Source organism: Magnolia sinica, chromosome 4 (genome assembly GCF_029962835.1).
Source record: "Magnolia sinica isolate HGM2019 chromosome 4, MsV1, whole genome shotgun sequence".
Taxonomy (NCBI): domain Eukaryota; kingdom Viridiplantae; phylum Streptophyta; class Magnoliopsida; order Magnoliales; family Magnoliaceae; genus Magnolia; species Magnolia sinica.
In genome coordinates this window covers 80,499,212-80,508,179 of record NC_080576.1, presented here as the reverse complement: position 1 = coordinate 80,508,179, position 8,968 = coordinate 80,499,212, and the positions used below count along the sequence as shown (strand labels likewise).

The 8,968-nt window shown below is 37.5% G+C and overlaps 1 non-coding gene across 1 annotated transcript; it reads left to right on the top strand.

Annotated features, from left to right (window-relative positions):
* Positions 1 to 7,640: 7,640 nt before the first annotated feature.
* Positions 7,641 to 7,748, top strand: LOC131244776 (small nucleolar RNA R71). Its single transcript, XR_009170553.1, has one exon. It is a non-coding gene; the product is annotated as a small nucleolar RNA R71 (small nucleolar RNA).
* Positions 7,749 to 8,968: the final 1,220 nt, after the last annotated feature.

Genomic DNA, 8,968 nt, shown 5'->3' with positions numbered 1-8,968 from the left:
TTCGATGTGTGGATGAAATAGAAGCGGCCGAGATTATGTCAGAGATCCATGAAGGAGTATGCGGCCCACACATGAATGGTCACATGATGGCGAAAAAGATTTTGCGACTCGGCTACTATTCGCTAACAATGGAGACAGACTGTTGCCAACGTGTCAGGAAATGTTTCAAATGTCAGGAACACACAAATCAAATTCATGTAGTTGCTTCTGAACTTTACAACCTGACTACACCCTGGCCTTTCTCTATGTGAGGCCTCGACATCTTCAAGAAAGTCAACCCAAAAGCTTTAAACAATCACGAGTACATCTTGGTGTCAATCGATTACTTCACAAAGAAGGTAGAAGTAGCATCCTATACCACAATCACAGCATCTCACGTGGTGCAGTTCATGAAGAACAACATCATTAGCTGGTACAGAGTCCCTCATGCCATCATTATGGACAACAGGTCGCCCTTTGTCAATAAAAGGATGGACAAATTCCTCAAAAAAATTTAAGATCCAACGCCATCGATCAAGTCTCTATCACCCTCAAATGAATGGTGGAGTCGAAGCTGGAAACAAAACAATTATCAAGATACTTGAGAAGATGGTCATAACATATCGCAATTGGTCTGAGATGCTCCCATACGCACTTTGGGCTTATCAGACGTCTGTACAGTCTACTACAGTTGTAACTCCTTTCGATCTCACATTCGGAATGTAGGAAGTACTACTAGTCGAAATCAAAATACCATCTCTCCGAATATTGCTGGAAAGCAAAATCAAAGAAGGCGAGTGGCAACAAGTAAGATACAATCAACTGCACCTGGTAGATGAGAAGTGCATGCGTTCGCTTAGTCACTCACAATGCTACCAAAGAAGGATTGCTCGAGCCTACAACAAAAGGGTTTGGAAGAGGAGCTTCAAGATAGACGATATGGTCATGAAGCGCATCTTGCCACCACACCTACCAGACCCTAGAGGCAAGTTCAAGCCTTCCTGGTATGGATCGCTGATCATCCGTGAGGTGCTTCCAAGAGGTGCCCTTCGGCTCACCAAACTGAGAGGAGAAGATCTTCTGTTCACAACCCCAAGTGTAGGGTCGTGATGTAGTAATAATCTCAGTGAGACCGAGGTCGAATCCATAGGGACTAATCTTGTGTGTATTCTGAAAGTAATTAGAACTAGAACTAGAAGAAGATGTGAATCTAATTCTAAAGTAATTGAGAGAGTAATTATGATTAAAGTAATTAAAACTTAAGAATTCAAAGGTGGGAACTAGGGTTTCCAAGAATCTACTTGTAACAATCAAGGTGATACTATGCTTGATTTAAGGACACAACTGGAATCGAAGTCCTATCTTATCCAGTTGGAAGAAGAGACGGTCAGATATCTGAACTTCTCATGAATTTAGTCATCAAAGAAGGAGAATTGGGAAGATTGGAAGGGATTCTGTCACCTAACCATGCCCATGGGACGATGGTAAACAACAGGATTTACCAATCCATCAATCTCAAAATAGGAAAGGACGATATTCAAAGCTATCGCAGATCTATTGTAATTTGTCATAACAAATCATTAAAAACTAAAAATATTCCTTATAATCAAACTAGAATCAATGAGAGTTCAATATAAACATGAATCAAAGCAATAAAAACATCCCATCATGCTACAAGCTTCACCTCTTAGCCCTAGCTAAGAGGTTTAGTCAACTATAGACATGATTGAAACAAAGTCTCTTAAATAAAATATGAAAATAATTAAGGAAGAAGAAGAAAAACTCTTGGCGACGACTTCACCATCCTTTTGCTCTGCTCCTCAAACCTTAGCAGATGCTTAGAAACTTTTATTTATAGTTGTGCAACTCCAACTTTCACACCGAGTTGGAAAATTCCAAAAACTGCATCAAATTTACGCAGTTCGTGCAAAATTTGCGTAACCTTAAACTGGTCAAGGACAGCCTTCGACTGGTCAAGGATAACGGGAACTTAGAGGATTTTGATGGCTAGATTTCGAGTTAAAGTTCCTTCGACTAGTCGAGGGAGAGCTTACACTGGTCGAAGCAGGGTTTAGTCTAGTCGAAGTAGGCAGATTTTTAGGGTTCTTTTTCTTCACTTCAAGTCTTTGATTCTCTTCATTTCTCACTTGGTTTTCTTGGATCTTTGGCATGTGAGTTCTTCATTCTTGGTCTCATAAAATCTATTCTTGGCTTTGGTGATTCTTAAGCATTAAATTCATGCTTTTAACATCCTTTTCAATCCAAGCTCTTAAATTCACCTTACAACACAAACATGATTAAAATAGAACATTAAGCATTATCATGTTCATAAAACTAAGTAATAAATGGGGGATAATATGTAATATTTAACCCTCAACACAATCTCCAACCAGCGTTTTGCTAGTCCTAAGCAAAGTATGCATGAAATAAACCTCAATGCTCAATGTCCAAAACCTCTTTAAGAAAACAATCTTTTGAACACTCAAGCATGAATGGATAAAATTAAAATACGAAAGTGAGATTTTGAAAACCTAGAGCCGAATCATATAAGTGATCTATTAAATAGATTCTTTATCAATCAAATTAGAGTATAAGTCTATATATCATGTTCTTTAATGTGCTCCATAAGAATCAACTTACTTTTCATAAAAATACTATCTTTTCATCATGCTAGCCATGCTCATCACTTTAAGATTGGTTTGAAACTCAAGTACTGATTCCGAACTTATCCCCCTCCCCTTCTTTTTTCAGTTTTTGATTTTATATCGACGGTCAATTTTTATTTATTCTTTTACAGACCATGCATTATTTTTACATTCTTTTCTGGTCTTTTCATCATACATGACTTTTTTGTCGATTTCCTATTTTTTTAACTGATTCTTTTCTTCTTTTAAAGTGGATTAAATTCTCCAGACTTGAATCTCACCATCTACCAATGATTCACAGACTAACAATCAGAAATTCTAGAATGTCTTACCAAAGGCAAATTGAATGTGTCTTGTGATTTAGATTAACAATTGAGCGCAAGAACTTAGGTGATAGATTACTGAGTTGATCAAACTCCAACAATCCAAAATTCAATCTCTATCTTATCATACTCAAAGCATTCTTAAGTACACAATTCATCCCTTCCCAACAGATTTCAACTTGAAACATTGAAAATTTTTAAAAAATTTTCTCAAAACTGAGAAAACACTGATTAGTTTACCTAATCCCCCATCCTCAACCTAAAAATCTACATTATCCTCAATGTAAAAGAAATAATCATGCAATGCAAAAGAGGCAATGAAAAGAAAAGGGAAGTGATGGAAAGGTAATACCTAAAGAAGGAATTTTGAGGCTTTTCCAATGATCTCAGTGTGAAGATGAGTTAGCACAAGAATTAAACCATTAGAAAGCAAACTATCCTAAACAGCGAAAAACAAACTACCCTAAACAGCGTAAAGCAAACTATCCTAAACAGTGGAAAGCAAACTATCCTAAACATAACATATATGAAAGTAATAAACCTAGCTATACCTCCGTAAGACTAGGAGGTCAATCCTGGGAAAAAGGATCAATCAGAGGTATAGACATGTCCTCTGAATCAAATTTCTCAATAAATGGTTTTAATCGATGTCTCTTTACTTTGAAGTCATTGCCATTGTTTGGATTTTGAATCTCGATAGCCCCATGAGGTTAGACATTAGTAATAGTGAAAGGGTCAGTCCAACGAGATTGGAGTTTACCCGAAAAAGATGTGATCGAGAATTATACAAAAGGACCTTCTGACCTAGTGTGAATGATTTTCGAAGAATATGTTGATCATGAAACACCTTAATCTTGTCCTTGTAAATTCTCGAGTTCTCATATGCATCATTCTGGATCTCTTCAAGTTCATTTAACTGAAGTTTGTATAGGGAGCCAACGTTGTGCAAATTGAAGTTTAAATTTTTAATAACCCAGTAGGTCTCATGATCCAACTCCATAGGCAAGTGGCAAGCCTTCCCATAGACAAGTCTAAAGGGAGACATTTCAATAAGAGTCTTAAATGCAGTACGGTAAGCCCATAAAGCATCGGTCAAGTGGATTAATCAATCCTTATAGTCAAGGTTAACCATTTTCTCCGAAATACGTTTAATCTCCCTATTGGAAATCTTAGCTTGTCCACTTGTTTATGGGTGGTATGGAGTGCTCATATGGGAGATGCCATATTTCTTATTAAGTTCGCAAATGGCCTATTACAAAAATGTGAACCTTCATCACTAATGATGCCTTGAAGCATTTCGAACTGGAAAAGGATGTTTTCTTTTAAGAATTTAATGACCGTTTGATGATCATTATTCTGGCATGGAATCGCTTTGACCCATTTAGTGACATAGTCTACTACTAGCAAAATATATAAATTTTCAAAGGATTTTGGGAATGGTCCCAAGAAATCGATGCCTTATCAATCAAATGCTTCAATGATCAGAATGAAGCTTAAAGGCATCATATTTCGACCGGACAATGCTCCTAATTTCTGACAACACTCACAAGCTTTGTAAAACTCATGAGTGTCCTTGAACATAGTGAGCCAGTAAAAGCCATACTGCAGAATTTTGGCGGTGGTCTTTTTAGCAGAAAAGTGACCACCACAGGCCTGAGAGTAACAGAAGGAGATGACACTTTGGTGTTCATTTTTTGGTACACATCTTCTTAAGATTTGGTCTGGACAATATTTAAATAAATATGGATCATCCCAGAAGAATTTGCATACCTGGGTAAAAAAAATTTCTTATCTTGGGCAGTCCAATGTGTTGGCATGAAACCTGTGGCAAGATAATTAGCAATATCAACAAACCAAGGTGAAAGGGAGACTTTAAACAATTGTTCGTCAGGAAACATATCATTTATATGTGTTATCTTAAGGGAATCAGAGAGATCAAGGTGAGAAAGATGGTCATCCACTGCGTTCTCTACTCCTTTTTTATCTTTTATTTTCAAATCAAATTCCTGGAGTAAGAGGATCCATCTTATCAAGCAAGGTTTAGCATCATTCTTAGAAAGAAAATACTTAAGCGCCGCATGATCAGTGTAGATGATGATCTTGGATCCAATCACGTAAGACCTAAATTTATTCAAAGCAAATACTACGGCTAAGATTTCCTTCTCCATAATAGAGTAATTCACTTGGGCAGGATTTAGAATTTTACTTACATAATGAATAACATAGGGCTTCTTTTCTTTTCTCTAGCCTAAAACTGGTCCAAGAGCATAATCGGATGCATCGCACTGAATTTCAAAAGGAAGGTTTCATTTGGGTGGCTGCATGATAAGTGTGGTGGTTAACATGCCATTGAGCTTAGAAAAAGTTTCATGGCATTGCTCGGTCCACTCGTATAGTATATCCTTTTAAAGTAGATTGTATAAAGGACGAGAGAGGTGACTAAAGTCCTTTATGAATCGTCTATGAAATCCGGCGTGTCCTAGGAAGGATCGCATGTCATGAATATTCTTGGGTGGAGGTAAGTTAGAGATAAGATCAATCTTAACCTTATCTACCTCAATTTCTTTGGACGAGATGATATGTCCAAGGACAATTCCCTTACGAACCATGAAATGACACTTCTCCCAATTTAGTACCAAATTCTTTTCCTTACATCCCTTCAGCACACATTTAAGATTCTCCAAACAATCGTTAAAGGATGGACTAAAGACAAAGAAGTCATCTATGAAGACTTCTAAATATTGCTCCACCATGTCAAAAAAATATTCTCATACATTGCTGAAATGTGGTGGGGGTATTACACAGTCCGAATGGCATCCTCGGTAAGCAAAGGTGCCGTAAGGACATGTAAATGTTGTCTTTTCCTGATCTTCAAGGGCTATCTTAATCTAGTTGTATCCCGAATATCCGTCAAGGAAACAGTAATAGAAATGACCAACTAGCCTTTTCAAGATTTAATTAATGAAGGGTAAAGGAAAGTAGTCCTTCCTCATGACGGTGTTCAACTTCCTGTAGTCAATGCACAATCTCCAACCAGTAGTGACTCTAGTTGGCATGAGTTCATTATCTGCATTGGCTATGATGGTGATTCCCGACTTCTTAGGAACAACCTGAGTTGGACTCACCCATTGATTATCGGATATAGGGTATATGATACCCACATCCAATAGCTTAAGAACCTTGGCCTTAACCACTTCCTTCATGTTTGAATTTAATCTACGTTGTTGTTGCTGGAAGGTCTTCGCATTATCCTCTAAATAAATGCGGTGAGTACAAATCAAAGGGTCAATTCCCTTGAGATTCGCAATCGACCATCCAAGGGCTCCTTTGTACTCAATGAGAGTAGAGATAAGCATACTCTCTAGTTATGGCTCAAGGTGGGAAGAAATCACCACCAGGTATGTCTCATCTTGACCTAAATAAACATATTTCAATTCAGAGGGCAAAGGTTTTAAGTCAAGCTTCGGTACCTTGAGGTTAGACGGTAGAGGCACTATATCAGTTTGGGGCAATTTTTTAAGTTGTGGCCTCCACCGGTTAACTTCAAGTATCGGCTTAGTATTAAGCATGGTACCAATCTCCCTAATCATATCATCATCTAAATTATGGGAGTGAGCTAAGCATGCCTCTAGGGGGTCAGAGGATAAGGTCATTAGAGTTATATCCTCCAAAAAAGAATTAATCAAGTTAATATCATGGGCATTGTCATCATCTTCTACCTGTTTGCTCATATTGAAAAAGATATTGATCTTCAATGTCATATTCCCAAAAGATAAATTTATGACTCCATTCCTACAATTGATGATTGCATTTGATGTGATAAGGAATGGGTGACCAAGAATGACGAGAATTTAAGTGCTCATGTCCACAATAGGTTGAATATCTAGAATGATAAAATCTATTAGGTAGTAAAATTTATCAACATGGACCAACACATCCTCAATTATCCCTCTTGGTACACGAACTGAGCGATCGACAAGTTGTAATGTGGTCTAGGTGGGTTTTAATTCACCATTTCCCAATTGTTTATAAACCAAGTAAGGGATCAGATTTATGCTCGCCCCCAAGTCAAGAAGTGCGTGCATACCCTAATTAAAAAGCTCTTGGTTTTGTATATGTTTTAAGACCAGATCCTCTAGAGGTTTCCTTTGATTCAGAAATTGGTTAAGGATCCCTTAAGGAGTAGTCATATGTCCGTTCCTCCAACTGAATTTTGGATGGTTCCTCTAGCTTGAGTTATATGTATTTGAGGTGGGTCCACTGAAAGGTTTTTGATAGTTGTTTATAGTTGCTCATTCAATATCTCTTGAAAAGCAAGAATTATTGGGCAATTCTTAGTTGTATGTATGTTACAAGCACAAATACCACAAACAACTTTTGATGCCTTTTCAGGTTCTACCTTCTTAAGTTTCATGCCCTGACTTTTCTTGTAAGTTTGTCCACTCTTGCATTTATATCATCTTCCTCTTTTAGAACATAAATTCCTCCCCTTTCCTTTGATTGAGTAGGCTTAGAAGTGGTAATTCTTAAAGACGTATCCCATGATTGCGCGTTTTCAACAAGTTTATCAAAATAATCCCACACATCACCAGCTTCCTTATTCATGAATTCCCCATTACACATCATCTCCACAAATTGGCGCATGGGCGTGGTCAATCCTTCATAGAAAAAGCTTGTTATATGCCATGTTTCATAGCCATGTTGTGGACATGAATTTATGAGATCTTTAAATCGCTCCCAACATTGGAAGAAGGTCTCATCCTCTTTTTGCACAAAATTCATAATTGCTTTCCTTAAGGTATTTGTTTTATAATAGGGGAAGAACTTTTTAAGGAACTCCCTTGTCATCTCAGCCCATGTGCCAATGGACCTTGGTCTTAAGGAATGTAACCATGACTTACGTTTTCTTTCAAAGAGAAAGGAAACAATTTCAGTCTAATTATGTCCTCATACACGTTTGGGAAGTGTAATGTAAATATGATTTCATCGAACTCTTTCATATGTAAGTATAGACTTTCAAATTTTAGTCCATGAAACTTAGGCCGTGTGTGTTAACGCTGAATTTTTGCACTTAACGCGAAATGGGGAAAATTTTTCGTATTTAGTGGTGTTTGTTAATGCGTTGTTAACGCGGAAGATGGAAAGCAGTAAGTGGCTTTTCACTAAATTCTTTCTGTGATAGGAGTCTGGCACAATGGTGAACGCAGAATGCGCTCCGTGATTTTTCATAAAACAAAATTTTATTACTTCCAAAAGTACCCATTTTCAAGTTACTACAAAAAAATTTTCTTTCCATTTGTTTGCGCAATACAAAATCAACCTTTAACCTATGAAACTTCTTTATGCTCCACCATGATTTATATGTTTGATCCACACCGTCCATCAACTTTTTCAGATAATTTAAGATGTGATCCAATAAAAGAAGCAGGTCCAATGATTAATTGGACCATAAGGTGGGGATTGAACGTCCACCGTTAAAAACTTCTTGAGAGCTAGAGAAGTTTCAGATTAAGCAGATATTTGTGTTTTCACTTCATCCACGTCTACGTGACCTAATGAATAGGTTGGATGGTAAAAAAATGTCACGCGCCAAACCCAGAGATCGGACTCATAGGAATCCCGATCGCCGAAATCCGGTGCTGACAACTTCCATAGTACCCCATTCTCGGCTCCCAGCGCCAATATGCTAGATTTCGATCCTAGGATCCTACAAGGAGGATTTTTCAATGTACATTTATCTCATAAGAAGCATAACCACGAGTTTACCCAAATCACAAAGGCAACATCATCATCACATATCCACTAATATAATCATTTAAATACAATGCTGAAAGGGAAATACATATGTCAAAAATTTAAGCTCTAGAGGTTCGCTGCATGCTCCAAGCTCAACGCTACTGCAACCTAACGCCACCTATATGCATCTATCTTGCATAAGCTTATAGAAAGCTTAGTGGGTGGTGAAAGTGTGTGCATAAGGTAAGTGCCAGGTAAGCAATATCAGAGAGAGTAAGCGGAAGT